The following is a 19,604-nucleotide window of genomic DNA, read 5'->3' as shown; positions in this document are numbered from 1 at the left end:
GCTCATGGGAAAATCACTTTAACGCAAAGGGCCACATTTTCCATAGCTGAGATCAAAGAGAAATGTTTTAGTTCGGTTTGTACTATAAAAAAACTAAACTGAATTGTTTACTACGGTGGTGATGTGGCACACTATTAAAGCATGTTAACATAATATGTACCCCTAAAAACCACCATTGTCAATCTCAACACTTCCCAAAATCCCCCATCTCCACTCGCCTTCCTCGCTTCCACCTCCCAACCCAACTGGGCCCTTTTTGAACTTCTTGATTATCTGCCCCTTTTTCTGAAATCTTCTACAGGGTGGAGGTGCGGGGGGGGAGGGCGGCTGGGTAGGGGCAGGGTGGACCCAGTGGTTCAGGCCTGGGCCCGGTTGATTGAGACTGGACATGGCATATGAAGACGGCACTTGGGCTTGTAATGCTGTACCTTGCATAGGATGAAAGTGCATGGCATATGATGGCAATATTAGGTCATAGAAGGATGCACTTAGCATATGATCGCAGCCCCTGGGTATGCCAAGACGGATTTTGGTTATAGCTGGCATGTGAGACCTCAACTGCCATAAGATGGTAACAACCTTCTATGTGAAGTTGGGCTGGAATATGGCAGCGGTTTATCTGTGATAGCTCTATTCGGTGTGCTTGTGCAATATTGACACATAATCGTAGTTGCCATAGGTGCACATAGCACCTGCTCATTCTGAAAGGCCTTGTAAGAATGATTGTTGTGTTTACCCGATGCTCCCTCTCCTGCCTTGAAGCGCCTTGAAACACTGTTTTTGTGTGTAGACGCTTTACAAATAACCAATAAAATAAATAAAAATAGTGTTGGGAAGTAATGTAAACGTGTATCTGCTTGAGTACTTGCTGCTGTTTTATTCTTATTATATTTATTGCAGGATTTGATTTACATTTGTGGTGTCGCCTCCTATTTTGTCATCAGGTCCACAGGCCGTGTGTACTCACTTCCTGCGATTTCCTTATGGTCAACAATCATTGGACTGCACTTCCTGTGCGAAGTCACTTCCGTTAGCAGTGGAACTGGAGTGAATTAATAACCTTGAACAAAAACCTGATGTTTGGTTAGAGCCTGTCAGACATTCATAAAGATGTGGTGCCATTTGGACTTCACATCACTTTATAATTCTCCTAGGTCTGCTCTAATAAATGGGCCTCTGAAAGTAGAGTGTGGGATACTGTTATCCCAGCGCCGCAAAGCACCTTCTCAAGTGGCTACACTGATGGTCACAGGCCCTGAGAAAACCCCGTGCCATGAGACATCTCTGTGCAGGTAATTGAACATGTTCCAGGTAAACTACCCCCAGTAGAAATGGCAAAGCAGGGGATACGCTGACCCCCAACTCCACACATTGGAGTCTGCAGGGACCTAAGGGCGTGATGTAAGAGGATCTTGCAAGGTTAAGCAAGACCCAGACCAGATAAGGTCCTTTGTCAGTGAAAGTGCTGCAGTGGTTCCAGTTCGTTCACAACGTCTGTGTGATTTACTTAAAAGAAGGTTTGGATAATGCGGAGCTCAAAAATGCATTCAAGGAGCTACTTAAACGTTGCACTGTTTGGCCATTAGGTAATGTGGAGCCTTCAGGTGCTGTATGTGTGGTCAGTGCATTTGGCTCCACAGTGGTGCTTAAGTTATAGCAATATACTAGGCATGTAAGGTCCACCTCGGCAATGTCGATCTCTCAGTTTCATGAAGTGATCTGTGCGTCTAGCCTTGGGAGTCTGTATGAGTATGTCTGCATGTGTGTATGTGTGCACGTGTACGTCCATCACACAGGAGCATTCTGGGCAACGTGGAGCTTACAGGTCCATTCTGTGAGCTATGCAAGTTTACTGTCAGGTGGGTATTGTCCTAGGAGTAGGGTGTGGGTAATGCTGATCTGCATGGTGCATATGTAGATTCAACCTCAGAACTCCTATCCTGGGCAAACTCCTGGAAAAGCTGGCCATCTTCCATCTTAATCTTCACACTGAAACTGTTGGTTGTCTCCATGACCATCAGTCTGGCTTCATAGCAGCCAGAAGCATGGAAACTGCTCTCCTGAACATCCGTGAAGACCTGCTCTCTAACCTTGATTCGAATCTCCCCTCTGTCCTCATCTTACTCGATCGCTCTTCTGCCTTTGACATGGTCAACAATGCCATTCTGCTCAATTGTCTCCACGATGACCTGGGTATCACTGATCAGGCCCTGGCCTGACTGACCTCGTTCCTCCCTGATCGACCCTGCCAGGGTCTTTTCTTTCATCTATATCACTCTCTACCTGTGGTGTTCCCCAGGGGTCTAACCTCTCTCCCTGGCTGTTCAACCAATAGCTGGCACCTCTCGCCCACCGCATTGCCACTCTCTGCTTCAACTTTTAGTGCTATGCGGATGACACTCAGCTCGTTTTCAGGCTCCCCTCTGCCACCTCTTCTCCTTCTCTCATCTCTGACTGTCTGTCTGCTATCCAGGAGTGGTGTGCCGCCAACGATCTCTGCCTTAATGCCAGTAAGACAGAGATTCTCCTCATCAGCACACCTGCACCCTCCTTTCCTGTCACTCTCTGGCCGGCCTCCCTTGGCCCTCTTCTTGCTCCCACCTGTGAGGCTAAGAACCTCAGGGTCATCTTCGACTCCACACTCTCCTTTTCTCCTCGCATCACTGACATCTCTAAGAAGTCAAACTACCAACTGCACCTAGTATTCTTCCTTTCCTCTCCTTCCCCCAGAAGCTCACAGTATCCAGAGCTCTGGTTCTCTCAGGGCCGGACTACTGCAACAGCCTCTTTTTAAATCTGCATTCTTCTACTCTTTGCCCTCTGCAACTCATCCAGAACAGGCCTGCAAGACTTGTCTTTGGCCTCAAGCCCAGGGATTGTATCTCTCCAGCACTGAAACCTCTGCATTGGCTCCCAGTGGCTGTGAGAATTAAGTTCACAACCCTCTGCATTGTCCTCAAGACCTTCTGGGGCCTGTGTCCTCAATACCTCCAACTCTCTCTTCGTAAATACCTTCCTACTCAAGCTCTTCGCTCCTCCACCTCCAACTCCCTCAGGGTCAGTCCCTTCTCCAAGCAAGAAGTTGGTGATAGATCTCTTTCTTCAGCTGGGGCCTCCCTCTAGAACAGCCTCTCTGCCTCTTCGATACTCGAGGAGAACCATCTCCGGTTCCGGAAGCACCTCAGGACCTTCCTCTTTCTGCCTTCTCTCTTCCTCATCCCTGCTGATTTCCTGTCTGATACTGCACTGCTACCCTTTGATTTTGGGCCCAGGTCCCTATCTGCCCAGTTGCACACCCCCACTGCCTGCTGGCAACCCTTGCACTTGGGTCTGTACCTGTAACCCTACAGTCCCCCTACCTGCACGTTTGACACCTGGTGTCTGCATTTACCCTTGCACCTCCCACCTGCTGGCCGCACTTCTTGTTATTGTTTTGATCCCATGTACAGCACTGCCCCCTCCCCTTTCCCATGGGACTTTGCCCCTCACCCCTCACCTGCACTTGCACAATCTCACTGTCACTTGTTCCCCCTTCCTTGCCACATCACTCGTTAAAACACTTGTGTATAGGCGCGTTACAAATGGCATATCATATCATCATGGGTCTTTAGGTAAGGTGGAGCTAAGAGGAGCCCATTAGGAGGGGCGTACGTTTAGCATTGAAGGGATTTTTGGTAATGTTGGTATATTGGGTATATCTCCAATTTCAGCCTTCAAGGTGCGTGGGAGTATTATCAATCTTCCAAGTGCCTTCTGGGATGAATGTAAGCTCCGCCTTTCTTTATTGTGTGAGTACTGTTGAAGTCTAAAGTGTTATGTAAGGGTAAAGTCCATTTGCAAAGAGGGATTCTTCTAGTGGCATGGACTTGAAGCACGTTCGGCTTTTCTGGCAGCCTTGTAGGCCGAGACTTGGGTGCCTGAGTGTACAAGGATGGGGGTATATATTATGCAGATGTGAGGCGTGTGGGCTAGGGATGTGCTCCTATCATGGAGCTGTATTCCTATTGCTTTGTTTATGGTATGATATAGAACCTGCGAAAGCTGTTAAGTGTTTAGTAGGAGGGAGATGAGATGATCTTGCCAGAAGGCTCTTGCGGGACAACCTCCTGAGAGAGAAGCATGTGATAGCGTTGTGTCCTCCACAGCAGAAGTCAGCATCATAGGTGATGTCCAGAGATGTAATCCGAGTGTGGTGCTGCAAGTTTGAGCTGTGTGTGAAAGAAGAGCAGGAGGGTGTGCTGCTGAGATCGTAAGACAGACGAGAGCGAGTTCAAGCTGAGCAGTTATTATATGCACTCATTGGCAATACAACTGGTGAGAAGGTGCCTATAGTTACGGTATAATTGCCCAAATCGGTTGTTTTGGGCCCTGGAGACTGAGCTAAAGGCTTGAGCACAGCAAGGCCTTTTAACAAGACTTACAGACCCACAATGCCCAATACATCCTAAGGGTGGGGTCTATAATATATTATCACCTGCATCACTTTTGGCAGTGTAGAGCAGGGCTCTTCAAACTGCATCTCTCCAGATGTTTTGGACTATGACTTTCATTATCCCTCATCATCAACTGCTCTGCTAAGGATTTATGGAAGTAGCAATCCAAAACATCTGCAGAGACAAAAGTTGCAGACCCCTTGAATATAGTATACAGCAGTTTATAGAAGTTGGTAATACATTAATCTGCCTGGGCATTCACAGAGAATTGCCTGAGGGCACCCTCTGCACTACAGGTAGCCCTTGGAATGTTGTATTCTGAACCATCTGCAGGCTATACGATCCATTCACACCCAGGGAAGGGCGCTCAGCCAATCAGGTGGCTGGAACAGCGGGCGAGAATGCACATTCTCTGGCCGCTGTTTCCAGCCACCCAAGGCCCTTCCCCAGGTGCCACCATCTTTGTTTTTTTGTATTGTGGGGGGGCAGCAGGGAGCCTCTCCCTGTTGGAACCCACCTGTGCACCCCCCAAAACAAACCATACCCCTTCCAATCCCCTCCCCACTTACCTGCTGGCCCTCCCGGTCACCACCATAGAAATGATAAAGGGTCTTTGTATTTTTCCTCAGGATATTGGCGTTGCGCAAAAAGTGCAGCCAATCTCCCGAGAAAAAAAAAGAAACAATTTGCACCATGGATAAACCCTGGCATGTGAATGGCTTTCATCCCTGTAGCGGGCGGGCAGACATGGCTGGTACCGGCCCCAGCCCTCACTGAGGTCCTCGATTCGCTCGGGCCTACCTAGGTTTGGTCTCCTCTGGAGATTGGCATTGCGCAATAAGTGCAGCCAATCTCCAGAGAAAAAGAAAAGAAGCCATTTGCACCAAGGATAAACCCTGGCATGCAAATGGATTTCACCCACGCGGCGGGTGGGCGGACATGGCCGGTACCGGCCCCCAGCCCTCGCTGAGGTCCTCGATTCACCTGAGCCTACCTAGGTTCAGTCTGGAGGCCCGCTAACGATCATGTCTTCCGATCAGCTCTTCCACGGGACATCTAGATTTGCTGTGGAAAAGCTAGTGAGCGTCCTGGTCCTTTTCTGAGTTTTGTTCTCATATTGCCCATATTTTGAATGGATTGTAAAACTTTTTTGCAGTCTGCCACACCGCAGCATGTAGTGCCTTCCCCAAGCCTCCCACAACTGTCATCCTGCTTCACCTCCCCGACTCCCACCTCCAGCTCCACCTCTGCTGCCTGATTAGGCCTTGGCTAAGTGAATCGACGTGCAAGAGTAATCCCTTGCTTTGGGACTGTTCCTCTGCATCTAGATTCGTGGTGGAAGAGCTGGTGAGTGTCTTGACCCCTTTCTGAGCTTTGTGTTCATATTGCCCACATTTTTATTGGATTGTGCAATAGCACCTGGACCGTTCCAAGTGCCGAATGGGTTTACCCCAATAAATGATCTCAGGCCCAAATAACCGGACAGACTCAAAGAATATGGCAAAATACTACTTTATTATCAGTTCAATAAAGTAGGGAAACCTGGCGAATAAACAGATTGTAGCTCACACACTCTTAATGCATTCTGGTTACACAAAATGTTTTTCTTCCTCGACATTTATCAACATCAGCTATGATGTCATCCTATGTGGCTAACAGTAAAAACCTACTGGGTGGAGGGAATGGTTAGGGAAACGTATATACCTATAGTTTTTATGAGTGTTAGTATTGTCATTGGATGCCCCTTATCTGGTAGGCACGACTTGAACTACCTCTAACTGCGTAAAATACTGATAATAGCATATCAACAGCAGCAGACCGGCTTCTGCAACAATGTATGGTCCACCATTAGATAGGTCCTCATGATTGGTTGGCACTCTCTTCCAACCTTTGACCTTCAGCTTGTTAGCAGCACGTAAACAACGAAACCCAGGTGCAATGGAACGTCAGACAAATGCCTTTTTTACCTGATTTGCCTACCATCTCTCATCCGTTAGGCCCTAAACCAAGGCTTCTTTTTAGTTGACCTTTCTGACTGATCTCTTTCTCAGAACTTTAAAGGGAGTGAAGGTACATTGCTATTTACCCCAGAAAGTCAATGTTGCCAGAGCTCTGGTACTCTCTAGTCTGGACTACTGTAAGAGCCTCTTCCTCAATCTGTCTAAATCCTCCCTTCGCCCCCTTCAAATAATCCAGAAAAGGACTGTGAATTTTATCCTTGGTCCCAAGCCCACGGATCGCATCACTCCAGCCCTAAAATCTTTCCACTCGCTCCCCATTGCTGCGAGGATCAAGTTCAAGACCCTTGCATCATCCACAAGACTATCTGGGGCCTGGGACCATGCTACATCCAACTCTCTCTCCCTAAATACCTCCCTGCTAGAGCCCTTCGGTCTTCTAGCTCTAATTCTCTGCAGATCAGACGCATTTCCAAGCAGAGAGTCTCTGTCTTCGGCAGGAGCCTCCCACTGGAATGGCCTCCCTGCCTCTCTCAGACTTGAGCTGGATCTCCTTAAGTTTCAGATGCTTCTTAAGACCCTCCTTAACTCTTCTTCCTCCCCTCTGCCCCTCCCCTGCTAATGTCCCCTTCTGCCGCATTTTGACTGGCTGTCTGGTTCCTTCTGATTTATACAGGGCACCAGGCCCTACTCGCCCAGTCTACCCCAGCACCTCAATCTCCCCTGAGTTACCCACCCCCCCAACCTCCACTTACCCTTCCAGGCTCCTTCCCCCTGCACTAGCCTGGCTGGGTCTGCTACCCCTATTGATCCCATCCATTCCTGTTCCCCGCACTTAGCATGTGGACCTTCATGCCCCTGCACTTGCTAAATTCCCCTGGCACTTGTCCAACTGGCCTCCTCTTATCACTCGCCCAGCACAGGGGCCCTCTGTCAACCCCTTGCCCCCGCCCCAACACTTGCACGCTCTTCTCTCCGTCCTGCACTTCCCTCCTTAGAATTAGCGCTTTCCGCTCAGACCGGCACCCCCACTCCGCTTCACTCCTTGTTACTGCACTTGCACAATCCGAATATCACAAGGCCTAGTAGGACCATTTTGTGTTATTCTTCATCTGTCACCCCTCCACCCCCCTTTCTGTCCTATTGCACCTTGAAACACAGTTTGCTGTATAGGCACATTATAAATACCCAATAAATAGAAAATGTCTGCCCCCCGCTGCGGGGCTGAAAGACATAATCTACGAGCTACAGTGCTTTGTATATCACACAGATTGTACAATGAGAATGCTAAGTAAACCCTCCTGGGTTGTAGTAGGGGAGTGTTGCAAGCTTAGTGGCCGATAAGTGTACAGCAGCGTTGACGGGCTTGTGCACAATTTTTTTTAAATCTCCCATCTAAACATGTCCACTCTTAAGAAAAAACCTTCCGGAGGCCGAGCGCTTCAAATTCACTACAATCATAAAAACAGTCAGGGGTTAAAAACGTTTTCTTCACTAGTCACCTGAACTTTCTGGCACTCAGAGGATGCATAGGTTTACAGTTGTCCCCCCAACAGGAGTGTACGACAAATAGGGTGACAAGACGTCCTGGTTTTGGGCGGGACTGTCCCGGAAATTGGGTGCTCTCCCCGTTTCTCAAGATTATTTCTCCATTGGAAAATGCAGTGGTCCCGGTTTTTGGTAGTAAAACAAAAAGTATATGTCATCTACAGCTCCAGTACCTCCTCCAAACAACTGTGTAGGGAGCACTAACGCAGTAACATGCACTCCTATGCACACAACAAGCTTTTGGACACTGGGGCTATTTTGATCTCTGAGCCTCGAGCCACACGCCTGTTCCCCCCGCGAAAGCATACCGGATTAATGCCAGAAGGTGAGCTCCTCAAGGCCACTTTGACCAGCTGCCACCAACTGGCTTTGAAGTAAATCAAAAAAGTCGAGGTTGAATTACTGATAAATACCATGACATGTGAAAAAGTATCGGGTAAAAAATCTCTACAGGACAATTGCCACTGCCATGGTAAAATCTAGAAAAGACTGAGGAAAACATAGTCAATTTCACAAGACATATCTGATAACATTAATAGACGGATGTGAGGGTGGTAAATTGCCCACTGGTGTCCCCTGCACTGGAAGTTCATTTACCATGGAGACACCGCCCCGCGATAGGGCACCTACTCCTAAAACGGTGGGGGGGAGGTTCAAACCAGGTTACGCGGCTATGAGGCAAGAAACTTAGCCAGGGGCCTGTGAAACACTCTTTTTGACTTTTTGCTATACAGGACCTTTTTTCTTACATCTTATAAGACATAAAAGTTGCACATTTTCTATTTAGCAAGCACTATGTTGAGAAAACATGTTCTCTTGCGAAATGCTTATTAATCCTAGGAACTTTCTTGAGTTAGGAAAGACATCTTAAAATTAAAAAGGAACATTTCTTTCAATTGGCATTCACTGATTGTGACATCACTCCCCACTGCGTACGTCAGAGACCCCACACGTTTTTCTTTAGGACTTACGCCCTGTGGTAATGTCGTTGGAGCATTCAAATGTTGAAAAGAAATAACTAAATAAAATAATCTCCCACGCGCATCCTGAGGGATAGGTACATCAGCCTCATACGGGTGTGATGGTAACGTTGATCTCGTGTATTCTGGAAGATCTCTTAGATTTGCCTCAGAGAAGCGTGTGCGTACGTGTGGATCTCACCATCACGTTCTGGGAGTTTTGTAGGTTCCGCCATTTTGGGATGGGTGTTTGATGTGGCTCTCGCATGAGCAAATTGGGAAGTCGAAAAGAGAACCCGTTGCCCACGTTGACGCATCCCACTTTCTTTCCACAGCTGGGACCGAAGAACCTTGAGGAGCCGCGCAGCAGAACACCCCCAGCTGATGGGACGCTGGGGCCCTCTTCGGTTTCAGTATCAACCCCGGACCTGAGTGTGGCACCCATGGGTGCAGCCAAGACACATGAGAGAATCACAACTGGCTGGCTAATGTGTTCTAGCAAAGAACAGCTGGATTGGCTTGAAAAATCTCCTTGAAGGGAACAACTCCTGTGTGCAGGTAAGGGTGGTGTAAAGTGATGTGTGCATTGAAAAACCCAGTTACAGCACACTCAGCGTACCTGAGCTGCAATGTCGATCAGAATGGCATCTCCACCTGTGTGCGAGATAAACACCATCCCATCATTGGACTTGTTGTGTGTCGGGAATCAACATTGCTGGGGGCTGTCCAACTCCTGCTTGTAGCCTAGAAGAGCCTCGCTAGCTTATAGAACCAACTTCCACACACAGCTACTTTTCATGTCCCAAGGCCAACTGGTGTCATATAAACAATCCTTTGTGTCAATAACTGTGTGTTTGGGATTTGTATAAAGGAACATGTGCATACATCAAGATGACATTTAGAGCATAATGGGTCATACATAATGCATTAGCTTCTCTTACTCCAGAGTGATGTTCTGCACACTGTGTGATGCCTGATGACCTGAAGTGGTTTGTGTATCCTGATTCTCAAATGGTTATTTCATCCCTGCTGGAGGATGTATAAGAAATCCCGGTCAAGTGAAGACTGACGCCCCACGCATAGTAGAGAAACAGGCCAGCTTCTGCTTTGCAAGCAGGTGTGCTCGTAGCACATGGACATTAGTGTTATCTTGCCGAGAACAATCACGCCCCTGCTGGGTGTCAACCCCTGTTATTGGACAATGGACAGCAGTAGCATACCTTTCATACAGCAAACATGTTGTTTCCACGAACCTGTAAAAGGGAAAATGTAACTCTTGATGAGGTGCAAACACGTGTTTTATTCTTTACAACTTCCCTTGAACCACATCTGTAAGAGTGAGGTGCATAAAGCGATCTCTAATTTGTGATACCCTATGCACAAAGTGAGGCATGGAAGATGTGCATAAAGATCCCTGTACTTTGTGATTTAGAATGCAAATCAGGAATGATGTGCATACAAATCCCGGTGCTGTGTGACTTGCTGTGCAGAATGTGACTCATGAATGAGGTGCACAAAGAGACATGTGCTGTGTGAATTTCTGCAAAGGATGAGGCTCAGGAATGAGGTGCATAAAGACACCTGTGCTGTGTGACTGTGTGCAGAATGCAATTCAGGAATGAGGAGCATAAAGAGACTGGTGCTAGGTGACTTGCTGTGCAGAATGTGGCACAGGAATGATGTGCATAAAAATACCTGTGCTATCTGATTTGATGTGCAGAATGAGACTCAAGAATTAGATGCATGAAGAGACCTGCACTGTGTGACTTTCTGCAAAGAATGATGCTTAGGAATAAGGTGGACAAAGAGACCTCTGGTGTGCGACTTGCTTTGCAGAATATGACTCAGGAATAATGTGCACGAAAAGACCAGTGCTGTGTGACTTGCTGTGCATAATGCAACTCAAGAATTAGGCACTTAAGAATACCTGTGGTGTGTGACCTGCTTTGTAGTATGTGACTCAGGAATAAGGTGAATAAGAAGACCTGTGCTGTGTGACTTGCTTTGCAGAATCAGACTCAGGAATGACATACATAAAAATACCTGTGGTGTGCAACTTGCTTTTTGGATTATGGCTCTGGGTTTAAGTGCATACACATAGCTGTTCTGTGTTACTTCCTGTGCAGAATGTAACTCAGAAATGAAGTGCATAAAAATACTATTCTGTGTGACTTTCTGCACACAATGATGTTCAGGAATGAGGTGCATAAAGAGACCGGTGGTGTGCGACTTGCTTTGCAGAATGTGACTCAGGAATAAGTTGCACAAAAAGAACTGTTTGGCGACTTGCTGTGCATAACGTAACTCAGGATTTAGGCACATAAAATACCTGTGTTGTGCAACTTGCTTTGCAGAATGTGACTCAGGAACATGGTGCATAGAAAGACACGTACCATGTTACTTGCTGTGTAGAAAGTGACTCAGGAATAAGGTACGTAAAAAGAACTGTGTTGTATGACTTGTGGGGCCGAATGCGACTCAGGAAAAGGTTCCTAAAAAGAACTGTGTCATGCGACTGCTTTGCAGAATGTGACTGTGACGAATCAACTTCTGGGGCACCAGTGGTCCAGGGATGAATATCGGTTTCTAAACCATCAATCAGCCCTACACCTCTAGTACACCAGAAGGGATCCGAACAGATTGGAAACACAAGAAAATGATGCACCTCCCTGTTCAATTTTGGTAACGTGAACGGAACTGCAGGCGTATCTACAAAATGTTGTGGATCTTTGATTAGTTGCAACACATTGAAAATACAATTATTATCCAATAATAAAAAGGGACTGTCCACTTAAGGTTGGTTAAAAATATGTACTTATTATTATCACAACGGACAGTTCTAGCACACTACGAAATACAACACACCTTGTAAAGGAATGCAGAGGACAGACAGTTTCAAAGAAGGAAAAGGGATGCACTGTGGAAACTGACAGGAGGGTAGTCAGTATAGAAAATAATCACAACAGTTCAAGGATACTTGGCTTCAGCACAAGGGAGAAATGGGTCTTTAAATGTCTCTAGGGGCCTTCGGAGAAGGACCAGGGGGACAAAACCACGATGTACCTTGTGCTGTAAATGTTCCTGGTGCTCGAGAGGGTCGAGTCCGTTTCAGGGCACTTTGAAGCTTCTGCGGCAGAATTAAAGATGGGAGACAGCTGCAGGGATCAGGCGGCAGGCAGTTTGGCAAGTGAAGCTAGACAGAAGGCTTCAGGCTGGCCTACACAGCGGCTAGGGGTCAGGAATGGTTGTCGCAGTGCTGTTTAGCGGTTCTGAAGCACTGGTCGAGGTGTCTCGGGTGGCGTTAGCGGCTGCAGTGCAACAACAGTCAGCTGTGCAGCTGGTTGCAGTTAGAGGGGCTCGACTGGCTCAAAAATGTCCTTTTAGGCGCATGTCAATTGATACTTGTCGATGCTCTTCTTCTTCTTCACTGGGTTTGCGTCGTCCTTTAAGGAGGACGGCCCAAAGATGAGGGGAGTGTTGCAAGCAGCTGCCTTGTCATTGGTTTGGTTCAGAGACTCTCTGGCACTTTACAATTAGGAAGCTTTCTGCAGAGCATAGCAGGGCACACTGTGTGCTGGCTTGGTACTGGTTCTGGAGCTACTGGAGGGTCCTCTGGATTTGGTATCTCCCTCTGTCCCTCTTGCTTCCCTCTTGGCGGTCCTGGCTTTCCTTCATGGGTGGAAAATGTAAGGTAGACTGTAACTTTAACCAGGGTCAAATGATGAGTTCTTCCTTCTGCTTCTTGTGAAGCCTTCAGATGATCTGCCAAAAGAGGGACTCAGCCCTCTTTTAAAGCCAAATGGACCACAAGGATTGGTGTAGGCTAAGTCTACCTTAATGAACCAATTCCAGGTCCCCAGCAACAATCTCCTGTATGCGGGAGGTAATAACCAGAGTGCTCTGCAACAGAAAAAATAAAGGGGTGAAAACATGTAATATTAAGTCCCACCCATCGTCCTGAATGTTGTGGATCAAAAGGTACTTCTGGTTAATGGAGCTCTCTCTGGTTCCTGATTAAAGCAGGAGGTCTCCCCTGAAGCTGCGGCTAGACCACACTTTCTGGCTCCGTCAAACCACATAATTGTACCTTCTGAATTAGGTCCACCTGCAGGGATGACTGCTGCAAACATGCAATCCCAGACATGACATTTCACTGTCAAAGGATGCTTAGTAGGGAGCTGGCAACAGGTTGACACAGTTGCATATGAAAGGTTGTTGGGGATGCCAGTCTCCTTTGTTAGCCTCAGTAGCCAGGCCCCATGTGGGCCTGTCTGAATGACTTTCTGATTAGTATGTGAATTAATGCCACCAGCTACAGGGCTCAACAAAAAAGACAGGATGGAACCTGTGTTAATTCATTAGGCTGGCCATGGCAGGGGGAATGTTTTGCCCTCCCCCTTCTGGAAATGCATCATGTACTCCTCCTGTCATATCCCAACTAAATATGACAGGAGGGACTGAGCCTGTCGGCTGTGTCCACCCGGAGTACACAGGTCTATGTGCGTGTCGTCCGGTGAGCACAGGAAAATGTGTGCAGATTAGCCCATACATTTTCCAGAGGTTGATCTACCATCATTCAATTTCATCTCAAATTTCAAAAAAGCCCAGGCGAGCGCACACCCACCATGCAGATGGTCGAATTCCTCACATTGACTCAGGAATAGGGTGCAGAAATAAAACTGTACTGTGTGACTTGGTGTACAGAATGCGACTCAGGAATTAGGTGTACTAAAAGAACTCTGGTGTTCAACTTGCTTTGCAGAATGTGTCTCAGAAATAAGGTGCATACAAATATTTCTGCTATGTGACTTACTGTGCAGAATGCCACAAAGATACCTGTGCTGTGCTACATGATATGCGCAATGAGACTCAGGATAAAAAGGCCTATGGTGTGCGACTTTGAGAACTGTATTGTGTGACTTGCTGTAAAGAATACAAATCAGGAATAACTGGCATATAAAAGGACTGTGCTTTTGTGACTTGCTGTGAAGAATGTGAATTGAGGATTAGGTCCATAGAAAGACCTATGCTGTGTGAGAGGGGCCACTCCCTCCCAAATGAGAATTGGAGTCATATGAGAGCAGTGCAAGGGGGAGAGAGCAAGAGGGGAAAGAGGTAAAGGATGGCGGATTGGGAGCATTTCCAGGGATGGCGAAGTGAAGAAAGCGTAAGTAAAGTGATTGGCAGATATAACTCCACGAACCTTCCACAGGATGCGCACATACTGCCATAGCTCTCAACCATTTATGTCGCAAAAGCGGGTGAAAACACACGATTTTACTTTTGGCGGGTGAGAGGCCCATTTAAATGAATGGGCGTGCATGAGGTTTGGCGGGTGAGTCCGCTGTTTACAAGGCGGGTGACACCCGCCAAAAGCGTGTGAGTTGGGAGCTATGTACTGCCTGAAGCTGAAGCCGGATAAGGCTGACCTCCGCGAAAACACGAATTAGCACATGGTCCCCGCACTGTGTAGACCTACTGCACGTTGGCTCCCTGAGACAGATGCATCAGCCTCCCCCACCCCATACCCAATCGTCTTATCGCACAGCGCGGAAGTATCCTCTGCAACCTCAGGCTATCATGCGCATCACGCATTCCCCCTGGCGTTGCCTATCAAGGTCACATGGCATGCACGCTGCGTGCCCAGACTGGAATTCCCTTCCCCTGTTTACTTCCCACGCGGCACGGAGGGGGGCGGGGGGAATGCACAGCTGCAGCAATGCTCAGACACGCTGGCTCTACACAGAACGGCCCAATTCCTTCCCTGTGAAAAGGAGCGTTCTCCGCCATTTTACCAGCTGAACTTGCAGGGGCAGGAAGGGGTTACTAATGGTTCTTGCTTCAATCAATTCCTTGCACTGCCCACAAGGTGGGCAGATATCCCGGTTTTGCTGGGACTGTCCCGGAATTGGGCCTTCTGTCCCGGGAGTTTTTTCTTTGAAAAAGCCAATCCTGGTTTTGAGAGAGGGTTGGGGGACCTTGAATAACTGCAATTGCACCTGCAGCAAGAGTCGTACAGCACAGTGCTATTTATTAACAATTCGACGTTACAATTATGCACCAAATAAATGTTCTTGTTGAAATAATCACACAAGCCAGACCTCATCTATCCCTGGGTGGGCTCGAACCAGGGACTCAACCACCAACCTTTCAGTTAGCAGCCACATATATTCAGGAAATCTGTGCGCATGCTCCTTTGTGTTTGACATGCTTTACAGTTACAGCCTAATGTGCAGTTTTATATCCAGGGGAGCCCCTCCCTTTTTCCCACTACCGAAGTGAAGTGCTGGCAGCCACTGTCAAATTGTAGTCTTACTTTTATGTTGGTGGCCTGCTCGTTTTTTTTATTTGAAAATCTGGTCATTCTACATATGACTTGTGGGAGAAACTTAAATGACGGTCATTTCTTTAGCAACTCAAGAGGGATCAGGAGACCTCCAAGAATGTCCTCATGATCAGTTATTGCGAGTGGGCGTGTAACTGGTGTGTGCAGGCAGGACTCTCAGATTCCCACTTGCAAAGTGAATATTTGGGTTAGCCAGCAAAGATGGTATGCTCCAAACTTTGAATCTACCTTCTTCCTCAAAACTCTTTTTGCACTTAGTTTTGCAGAAAATGGAAATGCAACCTGGCATTTACACATTGCCAGCAGCATTTACTTATTAATTATTTATTTATTTTATTTATTTATTACATTTGTTACTCGCCCAGACGCTTAGGTATCCCAGCGAGGTTACAGACAGCTTAAAAATGCAAACATAGAATAGGCCGGTGTGGCGCAGATAATATGGCACAAAATATATGATATAGATTACATGGGGACACAGTAATAATTGAGAACATCATGGACATTTATACATGGAAGGAGGAAAAGGATGCATATTTACAGAGAGTAGAGCTAACTTTGTTTATTGGTATTGGTTGAATAACCAAGTTTTCAGCAACTTTTTGAAACCAGTAAGGGTGTCCTGATTTTTGATGGCGAGTGGAAGTGAGTTCCAGAGTTAAGGGGCTAGGTGTTGGAAGCTAGAACCCCCTGCTCTTCATGAATCTCAGTAAAGCCAGTAGAGACTGGCTGTTAGATCTTAAAAGTCTGGTATTCGTTTTTCTGGAAATTACTGGACTAAGGTAAATGGGGGCATTTTCGTGGAGGCATTTGAAGGAAATACAAAAGGTTTTAAAGATGACTCTAGCTTTGATAGGCAGCCAATGGTGCTCTCTTCTGGTTTTAGATATGTGATCCGATTTTCCTATTCCGAGGGCACCACTCAGTGCTTTATTTTGTATCAGCTGAAGTTTATTGCGGTTGGTGGTGCCTAAGAGTAATACGTTACAATAGTTTAGTCTTGAAAGGATTAAGGACCTAGCCAGCGTGATGCAGTTAGTGGGAGTCGAGAATTGATGACTTTGGGAGATGAGTTTTGAGGTGTAGGTCGTAGAAGATGAGAGTGCGCTGATATTTTTAGTTGGGGAGAGGTTGGAATCGAGATAGACTGCTAGTGTTTTGACGTGTTTAAGTACTGGTATGGTGGTGCCGTCTATGTTGATGGCAGTGTAGTCAGGGTGAAGAGCATTTATTTTGTGTTGGGAGCCCACGATGACGAATCTCTGTCTTCTCATCTTTAAGGCAGAGGCTGTTTAAGGCCATCCAGTTTTGGATTATTGTGAAGATTTTGTTTATGGTCAACGTGTCTTGAATGTAGTTCCCTGATAAGGGAATGAGGATCTGGGTGTCATCTGCAAAGCTGGTCTAGATGACACCCATGTCATCCAATGCTGCGAATAGGAGCTTGGTGTAGGCATTATAGAGTGTGGGCGATAGGCAGGAGCCTTGCGGGACGCCTTTAGGGACAGTTATAGGATCAGCAGCTTCTTTGCCTATGGACACTCTGGACGTGCGTTCAGCTAGGAAGGATTTGATGCAAGTGGTGGCGTTCATGGATAAAGTCTTTGGCCAGGGTTGCGCAGAGTTTATTGTGGTCCACCAAGTCAAACGCTGCCGATAGGTCTAGTAATAGTAGGATGCAGAGTTTTCCTGTGTCTCTAATGGTGTCCATTTGGATTTTGAGATGCAGGAGGGCTGTTTCAGTGCTGTGGTTGGGGCGGAATCCAGATTGTCTAGTACCAAGGTGTTGGTTCTGTTCCAAGTGTGCTTGGACTTGGTTGTAGGCTATTTTGTCCAGGATTTTCCACAGGAAGGGAACCGTGGTTATGGGCCTGTAATTCGTGGGAACAGCGGGGTCAATGTTGGGTACTTTTAGCAACGGTGTGACCCAGGCTTCCCTGATACTAGCTGGCACCATGTTTTTATCAAATGATGCATTTCCAAATTTGGTTATGATGGGTGTCAAAGTAGAAGCACAGGATTTCACAACTTTGGCCGGGAAGGAGTCTCCTTTGCAATTGGAGACTTTGAGCTTAGTGATAATATTAAGTACCATCTCTTGTGAAACTGGGGTAAACTGGAAGGTAGCTCTGGCGTTTTCATTGAGGGTAGGTAGGTAGGTGATTGTTCGTGGAATGTTTAGCATCTAACAATTGTTTTTTGGCTAGGATTTTGTTTTGCAAAACGTTAATCTTGGTAGCAAGGGCATCTTGGATGGTACACCATTCTTTACTAGTGTTGGTGTAGTTAGTAGTTGGTATAGGATTTTCCAATTCTTTTAGGATGGTAAAAAGTTCTTTGGAGTCGGGTGCAGTATTACTGATTCTGGTGTTAAAGGCATTGGCTTTGTGGTTAATGATGGTTTTTTGTGTGTTCTATTTGCTTCCTGGTAAGATGTTTCGGTTTCTGTTGAGGGATGTTCCCTATAGGTGTGTTCATGGGCACGTTTTACTCTCCTGAGTGCGACAAGTTCCTCATTGAACCAAATGCACAATCGTTTTTCTGAGCGTTTTGTTTTTGTAGTTAGTGGGGCTACTGCATTAATGGTGGCCGTGAGACAGTGATGGTAGGCATCTGCCAGCGAATTTGGATTGTCAACGTTTATGGCCAGCGTGTTAAGCGCCTTGGATAGCAGGGGTTCTAGGTTTTCTGGTGTGAGTTTATGATTGTTTCAAGTTTCGTAAGAATTGGATATTTTAGGGTTGGATGCCGGAGGTTCAAAGGTATTAATAGTGAACATGATGCTATAATGGTCTGACCAGTCAAGTGGGGTTATGGTATCAATGGAAACATTCACATTGAGCGAGAGGACCCAATCGAGAGTTTGTTCTTTTTTATGGGTGGGGGAGTTCACTAACTGCGTGAAATTCATGTCCTTCAGTGAGGAGTGTAGAGCTTCCGCTTTATGATCCTGGCTATCGTTAAATCCAAGATTCAAGTCACCCAGAACGATTCATTTGGTGTTGGGTTTGATATATGGTGCTAGTAGGAGTGGGATTTCAATCTCTGGCTGGTTGATCGAGTTAGGGGCTTTGTAGATGACTAATCGGTTGATGGTTGTTTTTCTGTTTATGGGAAGTTTAGCTAGCAGTAATTCGTACCCTAGTAGGCTTTCAATTTGGCAATATCTTAGTTGGAGTGTGGTCTTTGCGATGATTGCCACGGCGCCTCCATGTGAATGTGTCCGATCCGTTCTGACGATAGTATAGTCTGACGGAATGGCAATAGAGAGTAGGGGGCCGGAAACTTGGTGGAGCCAAGATTAATTGAAAATCAAGATGTCAACTAGATTCCTATGGAATTGACCTGCTTTTTAGCAGGTGCAATACACAGGCAGATTCCATAGGAACCTAGGGCTTTACACAACTCGAAAATAATGTGCTGGTATGAATCCAGATGTTATCTGCAGGCAGAGAGGGGATGCCCACAAAAATGTATATCTGTTCCATGCAATGTGCCTCAAAATAGATTTTGAATTTCACAGCAAATATTTATTTATTTATTACGTGCCATAGCTCGAAGGCTGTGTGTACACCGTTTACACATGGGTTTTACACCTTACTTTAATGTTCTGAAGATTTGTAAAATGTTCCCTTCTGCCTCTCTTCAAGCCCCTGTGCACTACAAGTATGCATAGGCCAACACAAGAAAGTGTTCTGCTTAAATAAATATTGAATTGGGCTGTGTTAACCCCATGAACTAACCTCCCCCTCACCCTGGAGATCTCCTGGGGGCAGAGAAGGGTAGCAGAAGAAGAAGCTCTTATTTATCTCAAAGAAACTCCCTCCCTAAAAGAGACTGTGCTATCACTTTTTGACCATTCCATGGACTTTGGTCAATTTGTCAGAGAAGCCATGTGTATTCCATAAAACATAGGTGTACCCTACCCTCTTAGTGCGGTCTCATTAGAAATAAGTTCTAGGATAGCAAACAAACAACCATTTCTTTTCGAGAGTGCTATAAATTGTCTCAATTCACTAATACTGGCATTTGTCCTTGTTTTAGTGAAATTGAGCCGGTTTGGAGGGAAAATAACAACAGTCATATGTTGACCTATAGTCATTAAGCAATTCAAAATCATAGAAGAAATACTCATTCGAAAAAGTCATTTCCTCCAAAACATTTGTGCATTTTTTAAAAAAAACTTTACATTGATTTCTTCAAAGTATAGTACATGAATACACATAACATGCATCATTCAGTTTCATGGTGCATTGTGCGGATTTATAAAAAAGAACATATGTAAATTGTTTTGAAACATAAAGACAACTTGACAAACATGAGTTCAAATTACAACTGGTGTGCTACTAAGTGCAATCCA

At 46.2% G+C, this 19,604-nt stretch overlaps 1 protein-coding gene and 1 long non-coding RNA gene across 4 annotated transcripts in view; one reads left to right on the top strand and one right to left on the bottom strand.

The window, feature by feature from the left end:
• Nucleotides 1-19,604, top strand: part of SYT3 (synaptotagmin 3) — an 835,659-nt gene that overhangs the window by 242,356 nt on the left and 573,699 nt on the right. For all 3 annotated transcript variants that reach the window (XM_069605085.1, XM_069605103.1, XM_069605091.1), the window contains exon 2: nt 9,234-9,456. The gene's annotated coding sequence lies outside the window, so the exon portion shown is untranslated. The remainder of the gene's footprint in view (nt 1-9,233; nt 9,457-19,604) is intronic.
• The window catches only part of LOC138452761 (uncharacterized), a 118,216-nt gene continuing 110,307 nt past the window's right edge, over nt 11,696-19,604 (bottom strand). Inside the window, exon 4 of the long non-coding RNA XR_011260311.1 lies at nt 11,696-12,798. This is a non-coding gene — a long non-coding RNA (uncharacterized lncRNA). The remainder of the gene's footprint in view (nt 12,799-19,604) is intronic.

Source organism: Ambystoma mexicanum, chromosome 1p (assembly GCF_040938575.1).
Source record: "Ambystoma mexicanum isolate Mex_15411 chromosome 1p, UKY_AmexF1_1, whole genome shotgun sequence".
In the NCBI taxonomy this organism is placed as follows: domain Eukaryota; kingdom Metazoa; phylum Chordata; class Amphibia; order Caudata; family Ambystomatidae; genus Ambystoma; species Ambystoma mexicanum.
The sequence above is the reverse complement of the archived record's forward strand: the minus strand, read 5'-3'. Positions and strand labels throughout refer to the sequence as shown.